The sequence below is a fragment of the Parasteatoda tepidariorum genome, chromosome 3 (assembly GCF_982258835.1).
Source record: "Parasteatoda tepidariorum strain Cologne lab strain chromosome 3, Ptep-v5.0, whole genome shotgun sequence".
In the NCBI taxonomy this organism is placed as follows: domain Eukaryota; kingdom Metazoa; phylum Arthropoda; class Arachnida; order Araneae; family Theridiidae; genus Parasteatoda; species Parasteatoda tepidariorum.
Window position 1 is genome coordinate 4822189 of NC_141757.1, and position 24839 is coordinate 4847027.

A 24839-nucleotide genomic window follows, 5' to 3' on the forward strand; every position below is an offset into this window, starting at 1 on the left:
TCCAGGAAAATTAGTTTATTTTTATTATATTATTTTTTTATACTCCTTTTACAATATTTTCACGATAGTTTAGCATGCGAAATGTGTTCCATGCTTAAAATAAAGTGTCTTTCTTGGTGAATGAACGCTTAATGGAATAAAAAATAAAATAAAATGGCGGGAAAAAGGTTCAAATTTCAAGCCCATCTAACTCCCTCTAATATTAAGTTATTAATTTGACAGCAATTATATAGAAATAAAATGTTAAAAATTTTACAGTAACAGCGATGGCAACAGGCCTCGAAAACATTGAAACTCTGATGTGTTTAATATTAAGTTATAATTTTCAAACTCCGACAGAAAGTTTGCCTGTATGAGTCAAACGACCCTGCAAAGAAAAATTTTTATAGACCTATAAGGGGGGCAGCAAACGCCCCTTAAGTTTTTTGCTTAGCTTACCGGGAGAAGGTACTTGAATCTATGTAGTAGCCCGATCACCGTATAAACGTGGTTCAACGGCTAAGACCGCGTGCTAGTGACATACGCCTTAAGCGAGGGGGTGCAGGTTCGAACCCCGGCTGAGGTCAATTTTCAAAATTTTTTATATTTTTTTCTTTTCCTTTTTTTACATTATACTATTTATTTAATGTGTTTTTCGATATATTAAAGGATCCTATATGTAAAAAATAATTTTTTTTATTCGGGAAATTTCAAATAATGCTTAAAAACAGGAAAAATCCTGTAAAAATAATTTATTTTTATTATATTATTTTTTTCAACTCCTTTTACATTATTTTCACGATAGTTTAGCATTCGAAATGTGTTCCATGCTAAAATTCAAGTGTCTTTCTTGGTGAAAGAACGCATAATGGAATAAAAAATAAAATAAAATGGCGGGAAAAAGGTTCAAATTTCAAGCCCATCTAACTCCCTTTATTATTAAGTTATAAATTTCAAACTCGGACGGAAAGTTGGCCTCTATGAGCCGAACAACCCTACAAAGAAAAAGTTTTATAGACCTATTAGGGGGGCTGCAAACGCCCCTTAAGTTTTTTGTTTAGCTTACAGGGAGAAGGTTCTTGAATCTATGTAGCAGCCCGATCACCGTATAAACGTGGTTCAACGGTTAAGACTGCGTGTTAGCGGCTTACGCATAAAGCGAATGGGTGCGGGTTCGAACCCCGGCGAAGGTTAAAGTTTAAAATTTTTAATTTTTTTCTTTTGCTTTATTGTACATTATATTATATATTTAATGTGTTTATCGATATATTAAAGGATCCCATATGTAAAAAAAAAAATTTTATTCGAGAAATTTTAAATAATGCTTAAAAACAGGAAAAATCCAGGAAAATTGGTTTATTTTTATTATATTATTGTTTTATACTCCTTTTACAATATTTTCACGATAGTTTAGCATTCGAAATGTGTTCCATGCTTAAAATCAAGTGTCTTTCTTGGTGAAAAAACGCATAATGGAATAAAAAATAAAATAAAATGGCGGGAAAAAGGTTCAAATTTCAAGTCCATCTAACTCCCTTTATTATTAAGTTATAAATTTCAAACTCGGACGGAAAGTTGGCCTCTATGAGTCGAACGACCCTGCAAAGAAAAATTTTTATAGACCTATGAGGGGGGCTTCAAACGCCCCTTAAGTTGTTTGCTTAGCTTACCGGGAGAAGGTACTTGAATCTATGTAGTAGCCCGATCACCGTGTAAACGTGGTTCAACGGCTAAGACCACGTGCTAGTGACATTCGCCTTAAGCGTGGGGGTGCAGGTTCGAACCCCGGCTGAGGTCGGTTTTTAAAATTTTTTATATTTTTTTCTTTTCCTTTTTTTACATTATACTATTTATTTAATGTGTTTTTTGATGTATTAAAGGATCCTGTATGTAAAAAATAATTTTTTTTAATCGGGAAATTTCAAATAATGCTTAAAAACAGGAAAAATCCTGTAAAAATAGTTTATTTTTTATATATTATTTTTTTCAACTCCTTTTACATTATTTTCACGATAGTTTAGCATTCGAAATGTGTTCCATGCTTAAATTCAAGTGTCTTTCTTGGTGAAAGAACGCATAATGGAATAAAAAATAAAATAAAATGGCGGGAAAAAGGTTCAAATTTCAAGCCCATCTAACTCCCTTTATTATTAAGTTATAAATTTCAAACTCGGACGGAAAGTTGGCCTCTATGAGCCGAACAACCCTACAAAGAAAAAGTTTTATAGACCTATGAGGGGGGCTGCAAACGCCCCTTAAGTTTTTTGTTTAGATTACAGGGAGAAGGTTCTTGAATCTATGTAGCAGCCCGATCACCGTATAAACGTAGTTCAACGGTTAAGACTGCGTGTTAGCGGCTTACGCATAAAGCGAATGGGTGCGGGTTCGAACCCCGGCGAAGGTTAAAGTTTAAAATTTTTAATTTTTTTCTTTTGCTTTATTGTACATTATATTATATATTTAATGTGTTTATCGATATATTAAAGGATCCCATATGTAAAAAAAAAAAAAATTTATTTGAGAAATTTCAAATAATGCTTAAAAACAGGAAAAATCCAGGAAAATTGGTTTATTTTTATTATATTATTGTTTTATACTCCTTTTATAATATTTTCACGATAGTTTAGCATTCGAAATGTGTTCCATGCTTAAAATCAAGTGTCTTTCTTGGTGAAAAAACGCATAATGGAATAAAAAATAAAATAAAATGGCGGGAAAAAGGTTCAAATTTCAAGCCCATCTAACTCCCTCTAATATTAAGTTATAATTTTCAAACTCCGACAGAAAGTTTGCCTCTATGAGTCGAACGACCCTGCAAAGAAAAATTTTTATAGACCTATAAGGGGGGCAGCAAACGCCCCTTAAGTTTTTTGCTTAGCTTACCGGGAGAAGGTACTTAAATCTATGTAGTAGCCCGGTCACCGTATAAACGTGGTTCAACGGTTAAGACTGCGTGTTAGCGACTTACGCATAAAGCGAATGGGTGCGGGTTCGAACCCCGGCTAAGGTTAACTTTTAAAATTTTTAATTTTTTTCTTTTGCTTTATTGTACATTATATTATATATTTAATGTGTTTATCGATATATTAAAGGATCCTATATGTAAAAAATAATTTTTTTTATTCGGGAAATTTCAAATAATGCTTAAAAACATTAAAAATCCTGTAAAAATAGTTTATTTTTATTATATTATTTTTTTAAACTCCTTTTACATTATTTTCACGATAGTTTAGCATTCGAAATGTGTTCCATGCTTAAATTCAAGTGTCTTTCTTGGTGAAAGAACGCATAATGGAATAGAAAATAAAATAAAATGGCGTGAAAAAGGTTCAAATTTGAAGTCCGTCTAACTCCCTCTAATATTAAGTTATAATTTTCAAACTTGGACGGAAAGTTTGCCTCTATGAGTCGAACGACTCTGCAAAGAAAAATTTTTATAATCCTATTAGGGGGGCTGCAAACGCCCCGTAAGTTTTTTGTTTAGCTTACCGGGAGAAGGTACTTGAATCTATGTAGTAGACCGATCACCGTAAATACGTGGTTCAACGGCTAAGACCACTTGCTAGTGACTTACGCCTTACGCGAGGGGGTGCTGGTTCGAACCCCGGCTGTGGTCAATTTTTAAAATTTTTTATATTTTTTCTTTTGCTTATTTTACATTATATTATTTATTTAATAGGTTTTTCGATATATTAAAGGATCCCATAAATAAAAAAAAATTTTTTTTATTCGGGAAATTTCAAATAATGCTTAAAAACAGGAAAAATCCAGACAAAATTAGTTTAATTTTATTATATTATTTTTTTTAAACTCCTTTTACAACATTTTCACGATAGTTTAGCATTCGAAATGTTTTCCATGCTCAAAATCAACTGTCTTTCCTAGTGAAAGAACGCATAATGGAATAAAAAATAAAATAAAATGGTGGGAAAAAGTTTCAAATTTGAAGTCCGTCTAACTCCCTCTAATATTAAGTTATAATTTTCAAACTCGGACGGAAAGTTTGCCTCTATGAGTCGAACGACCCTGCAAAGAAAATTTTTTATAGACCTATTAGGGGGGCTGCAAACGCCCCTTAAGTTTTTTGCTTAGCTTACCGGGAGAAGGTACTTGAATCTATGTAGTAGCCCGATCACCGTATAAACGTGTTTCAACGGCTAAGACCACGTGCTAGTGACATACGCATTAAGCGAGGGGGTGCAGGTTCGAACCCCGGCTGAGGTCAATTTTTAAAATTTTATATATTTTTTTCTTTTCAATTTTTTACATTATACTATTTATTTAATGTGTTTTTCGATATATTAAAGGATCCTTTATGTAAAAAAAATTTTTTTTTATTCGGGAAATTTCAAATAATGCTTAAAAACAGGAAAAATCCTGTAAAAATTGTTTATTTTTATTATATTATTTTTTTAAACTCCTTTTACATTATTTTCACGATAGTTTAGCATTCGAAATGTGTTCCATGCTTAAATTCAAGTGTCTTTCTTGGTGAAAGAACGCATAATGGAATAAAAAATAAAATAAAAAGGAGGGCAAAAGGTTCAAATTTCAAGTCCATCTAACTCCCTTTATTATTAAGCTATAAATTTCAAACTCGGACGGAAATTTCGCCTCTAAGAGCCGAACCAACCTACAAAGAAAAATTTTTATAGACCTATTAGGGGGGCTGCAAATGCCCCTTAATTTTATTGCTTAGCTTACCGGGAGAAGGTACTTGAATCTATTTAGTAGCCCGATCACCGTATAAACGTGGTTCAACGGCTAAGACCACGTGCTAGTGACATACGCATTAAGCGAGGGGGTGCAGGTTCGAACCCCGGCTGAGGTCAATTTTCAAAATTTTTTATATTTTTTTCTTTTCATTTTTTTACATTATACTATTTATTTAATGTGTTTTTCGATATATTAAAGGATCCTTTATGTAAAAAATAATTTTTTTTATGCGGGAAATTTCAAATAATGCTTAAAAACAGGAAAAATCCTGTAAAAATAGTTTATTTTTATTATATTATTTTTTTAAACTCCTTTTACATTATTTTCACGATAGTTTAGCATTCGAAATGTGTTCCATGCTTAAATTCAAGTGTCTTTCTTGGTGAAAGAACGCATAATGGAATAAAAAATAAAATAAAACGGCGGGAAAAAATTTCAAATTTGAAGTCCGTCTAACTCCCTCTAATATTAAGTTATAATTTTCAAACTCGGACGGAAAGTTTGCCTCTATGAGTAGAACGACCCTGCAAAGAAAAATTTTTATACACCTATTAGGGGGGCTGAAAACGCCCCTTAAGTTTTTTGCTTAGCTTACCGGGAGAATGTACTTGTATCTATGTAGTAGCCCGATCACCGTATAAACGTGGTTCAACGGCTAAGACCGCGTGCTAGTGACATGCGCCTTAAGCGAGGGGGTGCAGGTTCGAACCCCGGCTGAGGTCAATTTTTAAAATTTTTTATATTTTTTTCTTTTCTTTTTTTACATTATACTATTTATTTAATGTGTTTTTCGATATATTAAAGGATCCTATATGTAAAAAATAATTTTTTTATTCGGGAAATTTCAAATAATGCTTAAAAACAGGAAAAATCCTGTAAAAATAGTTTATTTTTATTATATTATTTTTTTAAACTCCTTTTACATTATTTTCACGATAGTTTAGCATTCGAAATGTGTTCCATGCTTAAATTCAAGTGTCTTTCTTGGTGAAAGAACGCATAATGGAATAAAAAATAAAATAAAATGGCGTGAAAAAGGTTCAAATTTGAAGTCCGTCTAACTCCCTCTAATATTAAGTTATAATTTTCAAACTCGGACGGAAAGTTTGCCTCTATGAGTTGAACGACCCTGCAAAGAAAAATTTTTATAGACCTATAAGGGGGGCAGCAAACGCCCCTTAAGTTTTTTGCTTAGCTTACCGGGAGAAGGTACTTGAATCTATGTAGTAGCCCGATCACCGTATAAACGTGGTTCAACGTCTAAGACCGCGTGCTAGTGACATACGCCTTAAGCGAGGGGGTGCAGGTTCGAACCCCGGCTGATTTCAATTTTTAAAATTTTTTATATTTTTTCCTTTTCTTTTTTTTACATTATACTATTTCTTTAATGTGTTTTTCGATATATTAAAGAATCCTATATGTAAAAAATAATTTTTTTTATTCGGGAAATTTCAAATAATGCTTAAAAACAGGAAAAATCCTGTAAAAATAGTTTATTTTTATTATATTATTTTTTTAAACTCCTTTTACATTATTTTCACGATAGTTTAGCATTCGAAATGTGTTCCATGCTTAAATTCAAGTGTCTTTCTTGGTGAAAGAACGCATAATGGAATAAAAAATAAATTAAAATGGCGGGAAAAAGGTTCAAATTTGAAGTCCGTCTAACTCCCTCTAATATTAAGTTATAATTTTCAAACTCGGGCGGAAGGTTGGCCTCTATGAGTCGAACGATTCTGCAAAGAGAAATTTTTATAGACCTATTAGGGGGGCTGCAAACGCCCCTTAAGTTTTTTGCTTAGCTTACCGGGAGAAGGTACTTGAATCTATGTAGTAGCCCGATCACCGTATAAACGTGGTTCAACGGCTAAGACCAGGTGCTAGTAACATACGCCTTAAGCGAGGGGGTGCAGGTTCGAACCCCGGCTGAGGTCAATTTTCAAAATTTTTTATATTTTTTTCTTTTCCTTTTTTTACATTATACTATTTATTTAATGTGTTTTTCGATATATTACAGGATCCTATATGTAAAAAATAATTTTTTTTATTCGGGAAATTTCAAATAATGCTTAAAAACAGGAAAAATTCTGTAAAAATAGTTTATTTTTATTATATCATTTTTTTCAACTCCTTTTACATTATTTTCAAGATAGTTTCGCATTCGAAATGTGTTCCATGCTTAAATTCAAGTGTCTTTCTTGGTAAAAGAACGCATAATGGAATTAAAAATAAAATAAAATGGCGGGAAAAAGGTTCAAATTTGAAGTCCGTCTAACTCCCTCTAATATTAAGTTATAATTTTCAAACTCGGACGGAAAGTTTGCCTCTATGAGTCGAACGACCCTGCAAAGAAAATTTTTTATAGACCTATTAGGGGGGCTGCAAACGCCCCTTAAGTTTTTTGCTTAGCTTACCGGGAGAAGGTACTTGAATCTATTTAGTAGCCCGATCACCGTATAAACGTGGTTCAACGGCTAAGACCGCGTGCTAGTGACTTACGCATAAAGCGAATGGGTGCGGGTTCGAACCCCGGCGAAGGTTAAAGTTTAAAATTTTTAATTTTTTTTCTTTTGCTTTATTGTACATTATATTATATATTTAATGTGTTTATCGATATATTAAAGGATCCCATATGTAAAAAAAAAAAAAAATTTATTCGAGAAATTTCAAATGATGCTTAAAAACAGGAAAAATCCAGGAAAATTGGTTTATTTTTATTATATTATTGTTTTATACTCCTTTTATAATATTTTAAGGATAGTTTAGCTTTCGAAATGTGTTCCATGCTTAAAATCAAGAGTCTTTCTTGGTGAAAAAACGCATAATGGAATAAAAAATAAAATAAAATGGCGGGAAAAAGGTTCAAATTTCAAGTCCATCTAACTCCCTTTATTATTAAGTTATAAATTTCAAACTCGGACGGAAAGTTGGCCTCTATGAGCCGAACGACCCTACAAAGAAAAAGTATTATAGACCTATTAGGGGGGCTGCAAACGCCCCTTAAGTTTTTTGTTTAGCTTACCGGGAGAAGGTACTTGAACCTATGTAGTAGCCCGATCACCGTATAAACGTGGTTCAACGGTTAAGACTGCGTGTTAGCGACTTACGCATAAAGCGAATGGGTGCGGGTTCGAACCCCGGCTAAGGTTAAATTTTAAAATTTTTAATTTTTTTCTTTTGCTTTATTGTACATTATATTATATATTTAATGTGTTTATCGATATATTAAAGGATCCCATATGTAAAAAAAAAATTTTTTTAATTCGGGAAATTTCAAATAATGCTTAAAAACAGGAAAAATCCATGAAAATTAGCTGAATTTTATTATATTATTTTTTTATATTCCTTTTACAATATTTTCACGATAGTTTAGCATTCGAAATGTGTTCCATGCTTAAGATCAAGTGTCTTTCTTGGTGAATGAACGCATAATGGAATAAAAAATAAAATAAAATGGCGGGAAAAAGGTTCAAATTTCAAGCCCATCTAACTCCCTCTAATATTAAGTTATAATTTTCAAATTCGGACAGAAAGTTTGCCTCTATGAGTCGAACGACCCTGCAAAGAAAAATTTTTATAGACCTATAAGGGGGGCAGCAAACGCCCTTTAAGTTTTTTGCTTAGCTTACCGGGAGAAGGTACTTGAATCTATGTAGTAGCCCTATCACCGTATAAACGTGGTTCAACGGTTAAGACTGCGTGTTAGCGACTTACGCATAAAGCGAATGGGTGCGGGTTCGAACCCCGGCTAAGTTTAAAATTTTTAATTTTTTTTCTTTTGCTTTATTGTACATTATATTATATATTTAATGTGTTTATCGATATATTAAAGGATCCCATATGTAAAAAAAAAAATTTTTATTCGGGAAATTTCAAATAATGCTTAAAAACAGGAAAAATCCAGGAAAATTAGCTGAATTTTATTATATTATTTTTTTATATTCCTTTTACAATATTTTCACGATAGTTTAGCATTCGAAATGTGTTCCATGCTTAAGATCAAGTGTCTTTCTTGGTGAATGAACGCTTAATGGAATAAAAAATAAAATAAAATGGCGGGAAAAAGGTTCAAATTTCAAGCCCCTCTAACTCCCTCTAATATTAAGTTATAATTTTCAAACTCGGAAGGAAAGTTTGCCTCCATGAGTCGAACGACCCTGCAAAGAAAAATTTTTATAGACCTATTAGGGGGGCGGAAAACGCCCCTTAAGTTGTTTGCTTAGCTTACCGGGAGAAGGTACTTGAATCTATGTAGTAGCCCGATCACCGTATAAACGTGGTTCAACGGCTAAGACCACGTGCTAGTGACATACGCCTTAAGCGTGGGGGTGCAGGTTCGAACCCCGGCTGAAGTCAGTTTTTAAAATTTTTTATATTTTTTTCTTTTCCTTTTTTTACATTATACTATTTATTTAATGTGTTTTTCGATATATTAAAGGATCCTATATGTAAAAAATAATTTTTTTTAATCGGGAAATTTCAAATAATGCTTAAAAACAGGAAAAATCCTGTAAAAATAGTTTATTTTTATTATATTATTTTTTTAAACTCCTTTTACATTATTTTCTCGATAGTTTAGCATTCGAAATGTGTTCCATGCTTAAATTCAAGTGTCTTTCTTGGTGAAAGAACGCATAATGGAATAAAAAATAAAATAAAATGGCGGGAAAAAGGTTCAAATTTGAAGTCCGTCTAACTCTCTCTAATATTAAGTTATAATTTTCAAACTCGGACGGAAAGTTTGCCTCTATGAGTCGAACGACTCTGCAAAGAAAAATTTTTATAATCCTATTAGGGGGGCTGCAAACGCCCCTTAAGTTTTTTGTTTAGCTTACCGGGAGAAGGTACTTGAATCTATGTAGTAGACCGATCACCGTAAATACGTGGTTCAACGGCTAAGACCACTTGCTAGTGACTTACGCCTTAAGCGAGGGGGTGCTGGTTCGAACCCCGGCTGAGGTCAATTTTTAAAATTTTTTTTATTTTTTCTTTTGCTTATTTTACATTATATTATTTATTTAATAGGTTTTTCGATATATTAAAGGATCCCATAAATAAAAAAAAAATTTTTTTATTCGGGAAATTTCAAATAATGCTTAAAAACAGGAAAAATCCAGGCAAATTAGTTTAATTTTATTATATTATTTTTTTTAAACTCCTTTTACAACATTTTCACGATAGTTTAGCATTCGAAATGTTTTCCATGCTCAAAATCAACTGTCTTTCCTAGTGAAAGAACGCATAATGCAATAAAAAATAAAATAAAATGGTGGGAAAAAGTTTCAAATTTGAAGTCCGTCTAACTCCCTCTAATATTAAGTTATAATTTTCAAACTCGAACGGAAAGTTTGCCTTTATGAGTCGAACGACCCTGCAAAGAAAATTTTTTATAGACCTATTAGGGGGGCTGCAAACGCCCCTTAAGTTTTTTGCTTAGCTTACCGGGAGAAGGTACTTGAATCTATGTAGTAGCCCGATCACCGTATAAACGTGATTCAACGGCTAAGACCACGTGCTAGTGACATACGCATTAAGCGAGGGGGTGCAGGTTCGAACCCCGGCTGAGGTCATTTTTTAAAATTTTTTATATTTTTTTCTTTTCATTTTTTTAACATTATACTATTTATTTAACGTGTTTTTCGATATATTAAAGGATCCTATATGTAAAAAATAATTTTTTTTAATCGGGAAATTTCAAATAATGCTTAAAAACAGGAAGAATCCAGTAAAAATAGTTTATTTTTATTATATTATTTTTTTAAACTCCTTTTACATTATTTTCACGATAGTTTAGCATTCGAAATGTGTTCCATGCTTAAATTCAAGTGTCTTTCTTGGTGAAAGAACGCATAATGGAATAAAAAATAAAATAAAATGGCGGGAAAAAGGTTCAAATTTGAAGTCCGTCTAACTCCCTCTAATATTAAGTTATATTTTTCAAACTCGGATGGAAAGTTCGCCTCTATGAGTCGAGCGACCCTGCAAAGAAAAATTTGTATAGACCTATTAGGGGGGCTGCAAACGCCCCTTAAGTTTTTTGCTTAGCTTACCGGGAGAAGGTACTTGAATCTATGTAGTAGCCCGATCACCGTATAAACGTGGTTCAACGGCTAAGACCGCGTGTTAATGACATGCGCCTTAAGCGAGGGGGTGCAGGTTCGAACCCCGGCTGAGGTCAATTTTTAAAATTTTTTATATTTTTTTCTTTTCCTTTTTTTACATTATAGCATTTATTTAATGTGTTTTTCGATATATTAAAGGATCCTATATGTAAAAAATAATTTTTTTTAATCGGGAAATTTCAAATAATGCTTAAAAACAGGAAAAATCCTGTAAAAATAGTTTATTTTTATTATATTATTTTTTTAAACTCCTTTTACATTATTTTCTCGATAGTTTAGCATTCGAAATGTGTTCCATGCTTAAATTCAAGTGTCTTTCTTGGTGAAAGAACGCATAATGGAATAAAAAATAAAATAAAATGGCGGGAAAAAGGCTCAAATTTGAAGTCCGTCTAACTCTCTCTAATATTAAGTTATAATTTTCAAACTCGGACGGAAAGTTTGCCTCTATGAGTCGAACGACTCTGCAAAGAAAAATTTTTATAATCCTATTAGGGGGGGCTGCAAACGCCCCTTAAGTTTTTTGTTTAGCTTACCGGGAGAAGGTACTTGAGTCTATGTAGTAGACCGATCACCGTAAATACGTGGTTCAACGGCTAAGACCACTTGCTAGTGACTTACGCCTTAAGCGAGGGGGTGCTGGTTCGAACCCCGGCTGAGGTCAATTTTTAAAATTTTTTATATTTTTTCTTTTGCTTATTTTACATTATATTATTTATTTAATAGGTTTTTCGATATATTAAAGGATCCCATAAATAAAAAAAAAATTTTTTTTTATTTGGGAAATTTCAAATAATGCTTAAAAACAGGAAAAATCCAGGCAAATTAGTTTAATTTTATTATATTATTTTTTTTAAACTCCTTTTACATCATTTTCACGATTGTTTAGCATTCGAAATGTGTTCCATGCTTAAATTCAAGTGTCTTTCTTGGTGAAAGAACGCATAATGGAATAAAAAATAAAATAAAATGGCGGGAAAAAGGTTCAAATTTGAAGTCCGTCTAACTCCCTCTAATATTAAGTTATATTTTTCAAACTCGGATGGAAAGTTCGCCTCTATGAGTCGAGCGACCCTGCAAAGAAAAATTTGTATAGACCTATTAGGGGGGCTGCAAACGCCCCTTAAGTTTTTTGCTTAGCTTACCGGGAGAAGGTACTTGAATCTATGTAGTAGCCCGATCACCGTATAAACGTGGTTCAACGGCTAAGACCGCGTGTTAATGACATGCGCCTTAAGCGAGGGGGTGCAGGTTCGAACCCCGGCTGAGGTCAATTTTTAAAATTTTTTATATTTTTTTCTTTTCCTTTTTTTACATTATAGCATTTATTTAATGTGTTTTTCGATATATTAAAGGATCCTATATGTAAAAAATAATTTTTTTTAATCGGGAAATTTCAAATAATGCTTAAAAACAGGAAAAATCCTGTAAAAATAGTTTATTTTTATTATATTATTTTTTTAAACTCCTTTTACATTATTTTCTCGATAGTTTAGCATTCGAAATGTGTTCCATGCTTAAATTCAAGTGTCTTTCTTGGTGAAAGAACGCATAATGGAATAAAAAATAAAATAAAATGGCGGGAAAAAGGCTCAAATTTGAAGTCCGTCTAACTCTCTCTAATATTAAGTTATAATTTTCAAACTCGGACGGAAAGTTTGCCTCTATGAGTCGAACGACTCTGCAAAGAAAAATTTTTATAATCCTATTAGGGGGGGCTGCAAACGCCCCTTAAGTTTTTTGTTTAGCTTACCGGGAGAAGGTACTTGAGTCTATGTAGTAGACCGATCACCGTAAATACGTGGTTCAACGGCTAAGACCACTTGCTAGTGACTTACGCCTTAAGCGAGGGGGTGCTGGTTCGAACCCCGGCTGAGGTCAATTTTTAAAATTTTTTATATTTTTTCTTTTGCTTATTTTACATTATATTATTTATTTAATAGGTTTTTCGATATATTAAAGGATCCCATAAATAAAAAAAAAATTTTTTTTTATTTGGGAAATTTCAAATAATGCTTAAAAACAGGAAAAATCCAGGCAAATTAGTTTAATTTTATTATATTATTTTTTTTAAACTCCTTTTACATCATTTTCACGATTGTTTAGCATTGGAAATGTTTTCCATGCTTAAAATCATCTGTCTTTCCTAGTGAAAGAACGCATAATGGAATAAAAAATAAAATAAAATGGTGGGAAAAAGTTTCAAATTTGAAGTCCGTCTAACTCCCTCTAATATTAAGTTATAATTTTCAAACTCGGACGGAAAGTTTGCCTCTATGAGTCGAACGACCCTGCAAAGAAAATTTTTTATAGACCTATTAGGGGGCTGCAAACGCCCCTTAAGTTTTTTGCTTAGCTGACCGGGAGAAGGTACTTGAATCTATGTAGTAGCCCGATCACCGTATAAACGTGATTCAACGGCTAAGACCACGTGCTGGTGACATACGCATTAAGCGAGGGGGTGCAGGTTCGAACCCCGGCTGAGGTCAATTTTTAAAATTTTTTATATTTTTTTCTTTTCATTTTTTTTACATTATACTATTTATTTAATGTGTTTTTCGATGTATTAAAGGATCCTATATGTAAAAAATAATTTTTTTTATTCGGGAAATTTCAAATAATGCTTAAAAACAGGAAGAATCCTGTAAAAATAGTTTATTTTTATTATATTATTTTTTTAAACTCCTTTTACATTATTTTCACGATAGTTTAGCATTCGAAATGTGTTCCATGCTTAAATTCAAGTGTCTTTCTTGGTGAAAGAACGCATAATGGAATAAAAAATAAAATAAAATGGCGGGAAAAAGGTTCAAATTTGAAGTCCGTCTAACTCCCTCTAATATTAAGTTATAATTTTCAAACTCGGACGGAAAGTTTGCCTCTATGAGTAGAACGACCCTGCAAAGAAAAATTTTTATAGACCTATTAGGGGGGCTGCAAACGCCCCTTAAGTTTTTTGCTTAGCTTACCGGGAGAAGGTACTTGAATCTATGTAGTAGCCCGATCACCGTATAAGCGTGGTTCAACGGCTAAGACCACGTGCTAGTTACATACGCCTTGAGCGAGGGGGTGCAGGTTCGAACCCCGGCTGAGGTCAATTTTTAAAATTTTTTATATTTTTTTCTTTTCTTTTTTTTACATTATACTATTAATTTAATGTGTTTTTCGAAATATTAAAGGACCCTATATGTAAAAAATAATTTTTTTTATTCGGGAAATTTCAAATAATGCTTGAAAACAGGAAAAATCCTGTAAAAATAGTTTATTTTTATTATATTATTTTTTTAAACTCCTTTTACATTATTTTCACGATAGTTTGGCATTCGAAATGTGTTCCATGCTTAAATTCAAGTGTCTTTCTTGGTGAAAGAACGCATAATGGAATAAAAAATAAAATAAAATGGCGGGAAAAAGGTTCAAATTTGAAGTCCGTCTAACTCCCTCTAATATTAAGTTATAATTTTCAAACTCGGACGGAAAGTTTGCCTCTATGAGTTGAACGACCCTGCAAAGAAAAATTTTTATAGACCTATTAGGGGGCAAACGCCTCTTAAGTTTTTTGCTTAGCTTACCGGGAGAAGGTACTTGAATCTATGTAGTAGCCCGATCACCGTATAAACGTGGTTCAACGGCTAAGACCGCGTGTTAGTGACATGCGCCTTAAGCGAGGGAGTGCAGGTTCGAACCCCGGCTGAGGTCAATTTTTAAAATTTTTTATATTTTTTTCTTTTCTTTTTTTTACATTATAGTATTTATTTAATGTGTTTTTCGATATATTAAAGGATCCCATATGTAAAAAATAATTTTTTTTATTCGGGAAATTTCAAATAATGCTTAAAAACAGGAAAAATCCTGTAAAAATAGTTTATTTTTATTGTATTATTTTTTTAAACTCCTTTTACATTATTTTCACGATAGTTTAGCATTCGAAATGCGTTCCATGCTTAAATTCAAGTGTCTTTCTTGGTGAAAGAACGCATAATGGAATAAAAAATAAAATAAAATGGCGTGAAAAGGTTCAAATTTGAAGTCCGTCTAACTCCCTCTAATATTAAGTTTTAATTTTCAAACTCGGACGGACAGTTCGCCTCTATGAGTCGAACGACCCTGCAAAGAAAAATTTTAATAGACCTATTAGGGGGGCTGCAAACGCCCCTTAAGTTTTTTGCTTTGCTTACCGGGAGAAGGTACTTGAATCTATGTAGTAGCCCGATCACCGTATAAACGTGGTTCAACTGCTAAGTCCACGTGCTTGTGACATATGCCTTAAGCGAGGGAGTGCAGGTTCGAACCCCGGCAGAGGTCAATTTTTAAAATTTTTTATATTTTTTTCTTTTCTTTTTTTTACATTATACTATTAATTTAATGTGTTTTTCGATATATTAAAGGATCCTATATGTAAAAAATAATTTTTTTTATTCGGGAAATTTCAAATAATGCTTGAAAACAGGAAAAATCCTGTAAAAATAGTTTATTTTTATTATATTATTTTTTTAAACTCCTTTTATATTATTTTCACGATAGTTTGGCATTCGAAATGTGTTCCATGCTTAAATTCAAGCGTCTTTCTTGGTGAAAGAACGCATAATGGAATAAAAAATAAAATAAAATGGCGGGAAAAAGGTTCAAATTTCAAGTCCATCTAACTCACTTTATTATTAAGTTATAAATTTCAAACTCGGACGGAAATTTGGGCTCTATGAGCCGAACCACCTTACAAAGAAAAATTTTTATAGACCTATTAGGGGGGCTGCAAACGCCCCTTAAGTCTTTTCTTTAGCTAGCCGGGAGAAGGTACTTGAATCTATGTAGTAGCCCGATCTCCGTGTAAGCGTGGTTTTACGGTTAAGACTGCGTATAAGCGACTTACGCCTTAAGCGAGGGGGTGCAGGTTCGAACCCCGGCTGAGGTCAATTTTTAAATTTTTTTTTCTAATCTTTTTTTTACATTATATTATTTATTTAATGTGTTTTTCGATATATTAAAGAATCCTATATGTAAAAAATAATTTTTTTTACTCGGGAAATTTCTAATAATGCTTAAAAACAGGAAAAATCCTGTAAAAATAGTTTATTTTTATTCTATTATTTTCTTAAACTCCTTTTACATTATTTTCACGATAGTTTAGCATTCGAAATGTGTTCCATGCTTAAATTCAAGTGTCTTTCTTGGTGAAACAACGCATAATGGAATAAAAAATAAAATAAAATGGCGGGAAAAAGGTTCAAATTTGAAGTCCGTCTAACTCCCTCTAATATTAAGTTTTAATTTTCAAACTCGGACGGACAGTTCGCCTCTATGAGTCGAACGACCCTGCAAAGAAAAATTTTTATAGACCTATTAGGGGGGCTGCAAACGCCCCTTAAGTTTTTTGCTTAGCTTACCGGGAGAAGGTACTTGAATCTATGTAGTAGCCCGATCACCGTATAAACGTGGTTCAACGGCTAAGTCCACGTGCTAGTGACATACGCCGTAAGCGAGGGAGTGCAGGTTCGAACCCCGGCAGAGGTCAATTTTTAAAATTTTTTATAATTTTTTCTTTTCTTTTTTGTTTACATTCTATTATTTATTTAATGTGTTTTTCGATATATTAAGGGATCCTATATGTAAAAAATAATTTTTTTTATTCGGAAAATTTCAAATAATGCTTAAAAATTCGAAAAATCCCGAAAAATTAGCTTATTTTGATAATATTATTTTTTAAATTTCTTTTACAATATTTTCACGATGGTTTAGCATGCGAAATGTGTTCTGTGTTTGAAATCAAGTGTTTTTTTTTTGGTGAAAGAACGCATAATGGAATAAAAAAAAAAAAAATGGCTGGATAAAGGTTCAAATTTCAAGTCCATCTATCTCCCTTTATTATTAAGCTATAAATTTCAAACTCGGATGGAAATTTCGCCTCTATGAGCCGAACCACCCTACAAAGAAAATATTTTATAGACCTATTAGGGGGGCTGCAAACGCCCCTTAAGTGTTTTGTTTAGCTTACCGGCAGAAGGTACTTGAATCTATGTAGTAGCCCGATCACAGTATAAACGTGGTCCAACGGCTAAGTCCACGTGCTAGTGACATACGCCTTAAGCGAGGGAGTGCAGGTTCGAACCCCGGCAGAGGTCAATTTTTAAAATTTTTTATATTTTTTTCTTTTCTTTTTTGTTTACATTCTATTATTTATTTAATGTGTTTTTCGATATATTAAGGGATCCTATATGTAAAAAATAATTTTTTTTATTCGGAAAATTTCAAATAATGCTTAAAAATTCGAAAAATCCCGAAAAATTAGCTTATTTTAGTTATATTATTTTTAAAATTTCTTTTACAATATTTTCACGATGGTTTAGCATGCGAAATGTGTTCTGTGTTTGAAATCAAGTGTTTTTTTTTTGGTGAAAGAACGCATAATGGAATAAAAATAAAAAAAAATGGCGGGAAAAAGGTTCAAATTTCAAGTCCATCTAACTCCCTTTATTATTAAGCTATAAATTTCAAACTCGGATGGAAATTTCGCCTCTATGATCCAAACCACCCTACAAAGAAAATTTTTTATAGACCTACTAGGGGGGCTGCAAACGCCCCTTAAGTGTTTTGTTTAGCTTACCGGCAGAAGGTACTTGAATCTATCTAGTAGACCGATTACCGTAAAAACGTGGTTCAACGGCTAAGACCACTTGCTAGTGACTTACGCCTTAAGCGAGGGGGTGTTGGTTCAAACCCCGGCTGAGGTCAATTTTTAAATTTTTTTATATTTTTTTCTTTTCTTTTTTTCTTATTATATTTTTTATTTAATGTGTTTTTCGATATATCAAAGGATCTTATGTAATAAATAATTTTTTTTTATTCGGGAAATTTCAAATAATGCTTGAAACCAGGAAAAATCCTGTAAAAATAGTTTATTTTTTATTATATTATTTTTTTAAACTCCCTTTACAATATTTTCACGATAGTTTAGCATTCGAAATGTGTTCCATGCTTAAAATCAAGTGTCTTTCTTGGTGAAAGAACGCATAATGGAATAAGAAATAAATAAAATGGCGGGAAAAAGGTTCAAATTTCAAGTCCGTCTAACTCCCTCTAATATTAAGTTATAATTTTCAATCTCGGGCGGAAAGTTGGCCTCTATGAGCCGAACCACGCTACAAAGAAAATTTTTTATAGACCTATTAGAGATAGACACTTTTCCATACATTGACGTAATCATATTTTTTCAAGCGTGGCATTGGACAATTGTCACTCATGGTAACTATATGTAGCGGCGCACGTTTATTCTCCATTCTGAGCTTGATTAAATATGAACTAAAAAATGACTTAAGAGAAAATGAGTCATCATGAGCATTGAAAATGATGTGCAGGAAATTGATTTTAGCAATGTGATAGAAGACTTATCCTCTCAAAGCGCGTAAAAAGTATTGCTACCTTAAACTTTTGATGAAAATAATGTAAATAAAGCTTTTATAATAATGTATAAATGTTTTACTTTCCTAAAATAAAAATTATTCAAAAGTGAAATTTTTTCTTTGAAATTACTCATAAAGAGCCCCCTAATGAAGACAGGCCGAGGGCCCCCCTAAACGGCTCTGCTTTTTGGATTATACATTTTCATTTAAAAAAGTTTAATATATTACATTAACGCTAGTTTCGTGTACAAAATGAATAAATAATGAAAATGTGACTGAGCTCAGACTTTATCGTTCTCATATATCTGCTATTTAACTAAAGTTTTTCTGGAGAGCATGCATAGCGCTATCGAAAGACGGAGCTCCAAAACTAGCACAGCAGTACGTTGTAGTTCTGGGAGGTAATGTCCTAATAGTTTCGTCAAGAGAGCAGTTCAATGTTTAGAACAATTAATGTTAATTTTACTTTTCGTGTATTTCACCATATCTCGAAAAATTATAAAAAGAATTTGAAACATTTTTGCTCTCAGTTATATAATTCGTTTATCCAAAAGAAAATTCTATGCAAAATATAACTTTTAGTACATGCTAATTATTTTATTTAATAATAGTGGAAAAATTGAACTGCAAGGTAGAAATTTTTTTTCAAAATTTAACTTTTCACTAATTGACCGATTTTACTGAAATTTTGCTATTTAAAATTGCATTCTTTAAAATGATATAAAAAAAATATCTACTATACAATTCAAAAATTTTAAGACTTATATTAAATAAAAAAACAAATATCCTTTACTACAAGATATATTTTGAGTGGAATTAAATTTAAATAAAGGAATTTTACTATTGTGAACATAAATTTTTCAATTCGTTTAAAAAGTACTCAACAAAAAAAATTTAACATGAAGGGATCCAAATTTTGGAATTATCTTCTGTCCAAACTATTGGAACCGTATTTCCAGAGTTCCGGCTGCCCCCAATATCTTGGGGGTCAGACATCTACATCACTAAAAAAAATTAGGTTGGTTTACTCAGAGAAAGTGCATTTTTGTGTCTGATTTCGTAAAATATTGTTACTGTAAGACTGTCTCTTTCGTGTTAAAAAGGCTTTACTATTTGATTAAAAGCGGCCAAATACTGTCTTTGGAGATTTCTGACCTCATTTCAAATCAACTTAAATAGAGTTAAACCGTTCAATCCTCATTATATGAATTATTTGCTTATGCTTTACTGCTACTTTATAACCTGAATTAATAGTGCTTTGTTCTTTTAATCAAGTGGAAAACTGTATTCTTTCTTCTTAGAATAAATCAATTATAATTTAAATAGGAATAAAAAGTACATTGATTGCTTAATTTCTGGATCATTTTTATCAATATTAATGTACTTAAGTGTGTACTAAATAAAAGTTAATTTAAAAAAAGGTGCTATTTTTATAAATTGTTTTCAAAAATGCTGTAAATCAAGTTTCGTTTCTTTTTTGCCTACTATTACAGGTAACACAACTTTTTTTTTTATTATAATTAATTTAAAACAGAAAGTAAGATTTGTATACTATTGAATTTGTAGTTTTTGTTGAGAAGAATATAATTGCACGTATAGAATTGGCATTTTATGTTAAAATATCATATTGGTACAAAATGTAAGTCACTGATCCTAACCAATTTCAAGCATTGATTTGAAATAAATACTGTACTAAAATTTGGATATATGTCCAATTTTATTGTGCTTTTAATCGAATTTATTAACACAGAAACTGTTCGTGTAGAACAGTTTCTGTGTTAATAAATTAATACAATTAATTCAAATATGGTGTTTTATGTTTTTTAAAGTGCTGACCACGCTGTAATTGGTCTTGTACCTGGAAGGTACTGGGTTCGAATCCAGCTTAGTGCATAGATGTAATCTATCTGTCCTTTTAGGGTTGACGTTGATCCACCTTAATGGGACCTACAAAACAGAAATAAACAATAATGCCTGTCACGTGCCATATGTTGCCAAAAGTGGTGGGCATTGAAATAATATTTCTGAAAAATATTAATCTTTGGAATGTCTTGCACATCAAAATCATCTTAAAGACTTAACAGTTAAAATTGAGTCAGCTACTTTAAAAAAAAAATTCTTTCTTGTGTTGCAAATTTTATAAATTAGAATGTCTTTAAAGATTAAAAGAATATTGTATTTTAAGTTTATTCGATTGTATAATATTTTTATGCTCAATTGACTGAATTAAACGATAAATTTTATATTATGTCTTTTGAGCTAACAATATGTCTTTGTAAATCTGCTTTGGCTCTTTCTTTTAGTATCTTGCTTTTTTTTTTATGTGTCACGTTGATGCATTCTTTTATATATATATATATATATATATATATATATATATATATATATATATATATATATATATATATATATATATATATATATATATATATATATATATGTTACGGCGAATGACCGAAATAGGTGGTTGTTGACTTTTACTAGTGAATGCCGACAAACACCAAATACGTAAGTGAAAGATCGAATATTTCATTACATTCTTGTACATTCGGACCCTCACCGGTGTATGTCAACAATCACATAGTCGCTTTGGTGAATGTCCGAAATATTTGTTATATCCAATTTTATAATAATAATTTATTCGTTGAGATTATTATATTTATTTGATATATTTATTTTGTATTTTAATACTTACTGACGATAGATTAGAAGAAACATCAGTGTTTGGAGTATCGGGCAAATATATACCGGGCAATGGCACTTGACCTTAAAAAAAACATCAGTGTCGGGTATACCGGGCAGTGGCACTTAACCTTAATAAAACATCAGTGTCGGGTATACCGAGCAAATGCAAATGTATGGTCCGATACTCCAAACACTGATGTTTCTTCTGATCTATCGTCAGTAAGTATTAAAATATCGAATAAATGTAATTATATCCACGAATAAATTCACATCAAATCGAATGTAATAAATATTTCGGACATTCACCAAAGCGACTATATGATTGTTGACATTCACCGGTGAATGTCGACATTGTCGAGACTTCGGTCATTCACCGTAACATATATCTAACGTCGTTGCCGAGAGGAAGGATAAAAACAGGTCTTAGGCAGGGAAAGAGGGCACAATATTTAATTTTTAGAGAGAGAACAATCATCAAAGTGACACAAAATCGTTGTGTTCTTCAATAAAAGTTATGTTTCCCAAAACTGTGGCTTTTCTTCAAGTCAAGTGCTAGCTTCTATTGTTCAATACTTATCAGTGTTTCAATCAAATGACTTCTACCAACGTACTATTGGACATATTTTCTAAATTTAAGAAGTTTTTAATTAAATACAGTAGCATTAAATTCTAAATTGAAATTTATTTAAACTGAAACAGTTGCAGTGAAATATTAGTAAGCTTGTATATAAAGCGAATTAAGTACCTTGGATATATATTCTATAAAATAAGCTTTCCCTTTGTATATTCAAGAAATGATAAATAAATGATACATTTTTTTTGATAATTTTTATTTTTTCCTTTTTATTTATTTTTTAGTGGTAAGTAAGAGTACAGCATATGTAAAAAGTATAAAATAGGACGGAAAAAAAATTTATAAAATTGGATCAGACAATTTGAAGCATGTATATTTTTTTCATTAGATCTTTCTATTTAATATATAGGTTTAACGAGTTGCTTTGCACTAATTGGTATAAAATAATTGCTATATGTTCTTTATGTCCATTATCTGATATAGCTATAGTTTAAAATTGTTCTATGCTATCCCTTCGAAAATAAATTTGATATTGAAGTACATAAATGATTAAAACAATTTTCTGCTCCTAATTAAAAAAAAAAAACTATATATCTATTTTCTCATTCTTTAAACAAGTTTTTTTTATCAAGCTTAGTTCTTTGAAAGAAAATTTCATTGATATTTAAAATCGAACAATTTAAATCAAATTAATTTAGATAGCGTTTATTGATTAGTAGATGTAGTTTTAATCTGTTTATCAAATATATGCGATTATGTATATGTAAATATATGTTGTTTTATTGTTGTGTTATTTAAGGTCCTGTTTTATACTAAGACGTACTTATAGAAGCTAATGTTGGCTGGAAACTTGTAATAAATTGTCACAATTTTTTTTACTGATAAATGAATTGTAGTGGTATCATCAATGAAGAATTTTCTACCCCAGATAAAAGTTGGATAAAAATAAAAATTATTATTATACTATCTGGTTATTGTAACTAAAATTGTCCGCAATATAAAGAAATGTCTACCTTTTTAAAATGTTTGACTTATGAGTAGGATTGTTGATTTTGCAAATTCTTATGAAAAAAAGTCAGCTTTTATATAATTTATTTTTGTTTTGTTAAGACATATCTCTTAAAAAATGCATAGAAGGAAAATTATTCAACAATCAAAGAATATTTTCTAATTAAGGATTAAGCTTTTACTTAAATATATCAGGATGCAATGAGAATTGTGTATTACAGTATACACTCAATATAATGAAAACCTTGTTATGTCAAAAAAATATTTTTCTCCTTGACATTATACATCCACCAAATGCTAATTTGAATTCTAGAGTAGAGTTTCTTCTCAGAACATTATGTTGATTTTTTTTACATAAAAAATCATTTCTATTTAATGCATAATTATTTTTGTCTCACTTTTAAAAATAAAATTATTGTTGTGTTTAAAATTACATGTGAATGTACATTTCTGAAGCATTGATGTTAATTCAATAGGAGGGAATATATACATTTTCTGTAATTTTTTAATCACTTTGTATTTTAGAGTAAATAAAAAGCATTAAACACCTATCAAAATTGAAAATAATTTATGATTTTTTACTGTTTCGTAAATACTGTTGAGAAATACATAAAGCTAAAGGTTAAAGTAATTTGTTAAAAATGGTTTAGAATTACATACTCGCTCCTGTAAACATGAATAAATATTTCATAATAATTCATGTTTAAATAAACAATTTCCTTATTCAAAACCATTTTCAACAAGTGTGTGATTTAAGTTCTCCAGCAAAGTCATCTTCTAAAGATAGGAAAGTAATCGCTATATTTTTTAAAAATAAGTTGTTGTAGTTAACTATATTTATAATAAAGTAGTTGTAATTATGTACAAAAATGTAGTTTTTTGCACATCTGTATATGCATATATACTATACGTATATGCATACATATTACTTGCCAAAAATTTATAATTAGACTAATGTAATCTGCTTCTGTTTTGTGATTTCAATTGAAAATACAGTTTTCTAAATTTAAGCCTGTTATTCTTAAATCTGTTTTGATAAAACAAAGATTATTTCTTACATAAGTATTTAAATATTTGATGAAAAACGCTTGGTATATAAATGGAACAAAATCTATATTTTTGCATTGCTGTTTTTTTTTGCCAAGATATAACTTTTGAAGTGACAATTAATATACATAAAAAATTGGGGAGTGTGGTAATGAATTGGCCACTAATAATATATGAAAAAGTATTTTTATTTACATGAAATAAATTTAAATGCTACCGATAAGTGGAGTTACTTGCTCTGTCGAACACATCAAATGTGAAAAATTTGCAACTTCTTTTTTTTTCTTCCTGCAAACAAAATACTACCTAAAAAATATCTGTCATTTAATGACAACTAGAAAACCTTTTGTAGACTAACTTTAAATGTGTCAATGCTTGAATTTAAATGATCATCAGAATTCTGAATACATGTACAAAAAGTATACGTTCGACTGAATGGACCTCCTTTGCCCTGATTATGAAGATTATTTTGCTTTTGCTTGCTTTTTTTTTTTCTATTTAGAATTCTTTTTTCTTGATGTATGAAACTATTAAAATGGCTGTTAAAGATTTTAGATTAAATGGCAGTTCAAAAGGCATAATTTATATTCATTTCTAAAGAAAAATGTTGCCTGATGTTAAATTCTTCAGAATATTAGTTTATTAGAAATTGATTACTTGAAATTTAATTAAAATAAGTTTTTGTTTCAGATGGACAGTGTTTTCAAGTCAAAGACAGACCAAGGATATACATTTTAACAGATGTAAAATTAGTTTTGATAAATCATTATCTGTTATATTTAGTCAAAAAAAGAAGTTGATACTTACTTCTTAATAGAATTTCATGTGGCCCATTCATAACTATCAATGGCACATTCAACCTCACGTGTTGGAATTGAATGGGCTAAATTTCTATTTTTTTGTTTATCTGTTATTTACAGTAAGCATTTTCTAATCCAATTTTTATAAATTTTTCAGATAACCAAATATATAAAATAAACATACAATTTTGAGCTAAAGAAATAAAATCGAAAATATTACAAAACTAACTGAAATTTGACTCATTTATGAACACTCTTTCCAATGAGGGATTTCCTGGTTTACGAAAAACAAAAACGACCTTGCTTTGTTAAAAGTAAATTATTTAATTTGTTACATGCTTCCATCGTGAAAACCAGTACAAATATATACTAATTAGTCCTCACACTACAGGCTCCAGAAAAAGGTGTAATGCAAATGTTTTAAGATTTATAAATTCATTTTTTCAGAAATTTGGAAATTCTCTCTACATCATTTTTCTTAAAATGTATAAATAAATATTTCACATACACT

At 30.9% G+C, this 24839-nt stretch overlaps 1 protein-coding gene across 1 annotated transcript in view; it reads left to right on the forward strand.

The window, feature by feature from the left end:
- The window catches only part of LOC107456840 (phosphatidylinositol N-acetylglucosaminyltransferase subunit A), a 223531-nt gene that overhangs the window by 11713 nt on the left and 186979 nt on the right, over positions 1-24839 (forward strand). The gene's annotated exons all lie outside the window — the stretch shown is intronic.